The sequence below is a fragment of the Pteropus vampyrus genome, unplaced genomic scaffold (genome assembly GCF_000151845.1).
Source record: "Pteropus vampyrus isolate Shadow unplaced genomic scaffold, Pvam_2.0 Scaffold801, whole genome shotgun sequence".
Classification (NCBI taxonomy): Eukaryota; Metazoa; Chordata; class Mammalia; order Chiroptera; family Pteropodidae; genus Pteropus; species Pteropus vampyrus.
The window spans coordinates 12,843-17,551 of NW_011889582.1; the positions used below are offsets into that span (position 1 = coordinate 12,843).

Here is a 4,709-nt window from a genome sequence, read left to right on the forward strand (position 1 = left end):
GGTCCCTCACCGGTGTCCACGAAGACGCCCAGCGGGCTGCACCAATGGCCCGGCCCCTCCCCCTCCCCGTGGTTTCTGCCACGGTTCACGGCCCAGCTCGCCACACCGCACGCGGGAATGACGGGCGGCTCCTCCCACGCGACGGGGCCGGGGGCGGGGGATCCGAACCATCTCGATGAAGAGGCGAACACGGAACCGCCTGTAAAACGGTGACCGGGGAGTCAGGTTGGGGTGTTGATGATGACTGCCATCCCAGTAGACGGTGGCGAGACGGCCCTGCCAGAGGCACGCACGCACACACGCACGCACGCAGGCACACACGCAGGCACACACGCACGCACGCACGCAGGCACACACGCACGCAGGCACGCAGGCACACACACGCACACAGGCACGCATGCAGGCACACACGCACGCACGCACGCAGGCACACACACACGCGCTGGGGCAGGGAGCTGGCGTGGGCACGCGCGAGGTCCCTCACCGGTGTCCACGAAGACGCCCATCGGGCTGCACCGACGGCCCGGCCCCTCCCCCGCCCCGTGGTTTCTGCCACGGTTCACGGTCCAGCCATTGTCGCCTCGATCTGAGAGAGGTCTTCGCGCGACAGGACACTGAGCCCCGGCAGCAGGCGCTCGTTTGTGGGACGTTCATTCCAGTTGGCGGTGCGCTTTACACTTTACCTAGCGCCTCCTGTCTTAAAGGAGTCGCTAACACTGACGCTCCACGAATCGGTCCTTTCTTTTACGACGTCGGTGTGCGCACGTGTGTCCGTGTGTGTCCGTGTGTGTGTGTGTGTGTGTGTGTGTGTGCGTGTGTGTTACCTGCTCCTACCCGAAGGCCGCACGGACGGGCCCCGCGCGTTTGAACGCTCCGCCCTTTGTCTAGGTTGACGTGTAACGTCACGCTCGTCACTCTCCTGACGTTTGCCTGCGTGTGCGCCACCAGGCAAGGACCTCGTTTTATCTGTCCCACGGGGACGACCCGGTTAGGATCCCCCCACCCCGACGCCCAGCCCCGCCGCGCGGGAGGAACCACCCGTCATTCCCGCATAGAACGCATCTCTGCCACCCTCTGGGTTCCGTGCCGAGGGTTTGCTGCTGGCTTGCCACCCTGTCCGCCTGTCCCTCCGTCTCCCCCGGCAAACACCCCAGTCTTTCCATTGGGAGGCTCGCTGCCCTGCCCCCTTAACGCTCCAGCTCCGTCCTCCTCTCGACACCTGCTAGCTGGGAATTCTCTGCCTTTTGTGGGTCCTTACATTTTAGGAATATTCTTGGCCAGATTTCACACGGCATTTTTATGTGTTTCCGTCCGGGCAAAGGCACGCTGACAACCCCTCAGCCGGCCACCATCGCGAATGCATCTTCTAACCTAACGCATTTTCTGAGACTTGCCCATGATTTCAACGCAGCGTAGGAATTTCCCCAACGTTCCTTCAGGATAATCGCTGAAGTCGCCCATTTTACAGATCGAAGGCCTAATAGGACAGACGTCATAGGAAGGGTGAGGCCCAGGATTTAATTCTCCCAGGGGACAAAAAATGGGACGGAGCCCCCAATGTGCACATTCGCAGGGCAACCCTGTGAAAAGGTGTCAGGCACACACGCTGCGCATCGGTCCTCCGAAATGACAAAATGGTGCATTTGCAGTAGAACATAAATAAAGCCAGGCCTCTTCTGTCCTCAGAGATTCATTCCGGCACAATGGACATCGAAAAACACCCCTCTCATCACCACGGGAGAAACGTGGTCTTCTGCAGGGAAGCTGCGGAGAAGTGACGCGTGTACTCACGGAGGGACAGTCCCCCGGCACCGCGGACGGGTGAGCGTGATCCAGGAGCCGGGCATTCTAACAGCACTTCCGATGGACACGCAAAAATTCCGCTACGTCTTTTTTGGGGCCGAGAAAGAAAAAAAACACCTTAGACCTTAGAGGCACCAACAGAATGGCCCTGCGGCCGCACGGAATGCAATGAGGACCCCGCTGCCTGGAGAAAAACTTCCAGAAGCCGATTTCACAGTGGACGGGTCCTACGAGCGGATGATTTGGGGTCGGGGAGGGAGCCTGGGCCCCCGGGACATGGGAACGGCACCGTCATCGCCGGGACTGCTCCCCCATAAGCAACACCTCCCCTGCCGGCCACCCTTAGCGCTGGTTCAAACACAATCTCCCCCTTTCCCAGAACCGCCCAAATGCTCGAGCGTTTTCACAGCTGAGGGTGGCCGATTCATCTACCGCATTGAAGGCTGAAACGTGTTTACGACTCGAAACAGAAAATCAAACGGGATGGAAATGGATTTGTTGGGACCGCAAAAGTAAATTCACAGACTTTAAAAGCTGGTAACAGCGGAAAAGTTCAGAACGAGACCCGTTTACTCTGACGCCCAAACCCGTTACAATCAGGCAGGTCCTGAGAAGCTTCGTCCTGTTCCGTTCGATGGGCCCATGGTTCGGCATCTCTTAACCGCCTTACGAATGTGCCCTGTCCCTCTCCCCGAAGCCACCCTCCGTGTGACAGCGTCGACTGCCGCCCAGCGCTGCCCCATCTGACCAGCATTCGTCCCCTCCCCTGAGTGCGTAAGAGCCACAGAATCCTCCGGAAGCTCAGACCTGCTCGGCCTCTCGCCTCTAACGTGCTCTCGCCCCACACGTGCCCGGCCTGCGCACCGGCCCCCTCGACCAACCTCCGGGGCGTCTCGGGCCCAAGGGGAAGAGCCCCCATCGCGCGTGGCCCAGAAGCCACCTCCGCAAATCTCCCCGGCCCGGCACTCGGCCGGCAGGTGGGCTGCAGAGAGCACGCAAATCTGCTCCCACATCTCGCTGGCGGTGAGGACAAGCCGAGTGCCGGCCGTGGGCCAGTGCGACGAGGGCCACAGGGCCACAGCGACACGGGCCGCCCCTCAGCCATGACGAGCCGGGGGGCTCTTTTTACCCCCGCGAGCGTCTTTGGCTCAGCGTCCCAGAGTTTCCGTTGGTTCCGTGGCCGTGAATCCAACCCCAGCTTCAAAGTCCCCTGCTCAGACTATGAATTAATTATACATCGCAGCTCCCCTGCCCGTAGCGACGGTGGCCGCCCAGTCCCACCTGAAAGTCCCTTAACACAGCCCCATTCGCACACGTCAGAGGCAGAGCCTCGCTCCGTGCAAGGCTACCCCACAGTCCTTACCGAAAACGGGTGGCTTAGTAGTATCCAGAAAAAGCTCCTGGTGACGAAATCTTCCTAGAATAAAACAGAATTAAAAGAGATTACTTTGGTCTCAGAAACCACACAGGTGCTCACAGCTCCTACAAGTGCAGAATCGTAATGGCTGCGAAGCTCTGAATTCCCTGTAAGAGGGAACCGACTAGAATTCCAACAGGACCATCAGAAACGACCCGAAAGAAACAAGATGTTTCTTTAGCCATTCGTCCGGTAATTGTTGCGTTAAGAACATCGCGCTGGGCCAATAAAGCGACGATGGCTTCCGCACCATTCTGGAAAGAGAGGCTGACCGCGTCTCAGCAGAGCCCCTCAAAACCCTCATGGATCTGCACCCCCACAGCACGGCCCGCCGACCCGCTGGTCTGCAGAGCTGGTGTCTGGGGAGGGGGCCGAGGAGAGAGTAATGGAAAGGGAAAGGCAGGGGGCCCCTCGCACTGCCCCCCGCCCGAGTTCGTGGCCCTCCCCTCCGCTGGGGCAGGGTGGGGTCACCAAGAGAGGAGGGCGGGCCACAGGCTTCGCAGCCTCCCCCACGGGCAGCGTGGCAAATGTGCGGTGAAGGCGGGCCAGTGGGTCAGGGCTTCGAGGCCCCGGGTTGGATCGGGAAGTGGGGGTGGGGGCAGCAGGTGACCACAGAGCGAGTGGCCTGCGATGAGGCAGGAGGGCGGGGCCTCGCCGGTCTCAAATGTCACACCTGACCGCTCTTGGGCTCGGAATAAGCTGTAAGGGCGTGTGTCCTCACAACCACAGTGCGGGGCTCGGGGCCCTGGGCGGGGGACGCGGGCGAGGGTGAGTCCTCCACGGGGCACTTGCTGGGAGTTCACCTGGTCCCAGGCCCGAGTCACGGGCATGGCACAGGGGTGGCGTCCTACTGGCACAGGGGTGGTGTCTTCTTGGGGGGGCTACTGGACAACGGCTTCTGCTCCATCGCAGAGGCCGCGTCTGCTCTCGGTCCCATACCACTGTCATCCCCCCAAACAGACATGCCGGCAGTGGGTTAAATAGAGAATGTGGGGGTGTCCCTGACACCCCAAACTGCCCCGTGCAGACACCTCTGGCCCAGATGGACAGGAAAATGACCGGCCACCGCCCAGAAGGCGAAGCATCTTCCCGTCTGCCCGAGCCGCAGGCCGCAGCCGCGCCGGTCTGCAGGGGCCCCGAGGGCGCAGGCGCCTCTGCCGCCTCTGCCCCCTCACGATGTCACCTTGCTGTCACCGCCTGCACGACCTGGATGGCGAGAAGGGCCTCGTCGGTGACTAGGAAGCAGAAAGGCAACGGCGCCTCCAGAACCGGGGGGCCACCTGACATCCAACAGGATGTCCTCCTCGCCCCCAAGCCCCACCATCCCCGCACCCCAAAGAGCGGTTCGGGGCTCAGTGCGTGGACTAAAGGGTGTTCCTTCGCCTGAGTTAGCGCGGCGACCCGGAGCGGGTGCCTGAGGAAGGCCGCTGGCCCCAGAGGGCGGCAGGGAAGAGCCCAGAAGCCCCCGCGTCCTGGCACAGGCTGGGAT

At 61.6% G+C, this 4,709-nt stretch overlaps 1 long non-coding RNA gene across 1 annotated transcript in view; it reads right to left on the reverse strand.

The window, feature by feature from the left end:
- Nucleotides 1–1,292: 1,292 nt before the first annotated feature.
- LOC105309612 overlaps nucleotides 1,293–4,709 on the reverse strand; it is a 49,120-nt gene continuing 45,703 nt past the window's right edge. Inside the window, exons 2-3 of the long non-coding RNA XR_897405.2 lie at nucleotides 3,167–3,220; nucleotides 1,293–1,889 (exon numbers count right to left, since the gene is read on the reverse strand). This is a non-coding gene — a long non-coding RNA (uncharacterized LOC105309612). The remainder of the gene's footprint in view (nucleotides 1,890–3,166; nucleotides 3,221–4,709) is intronic.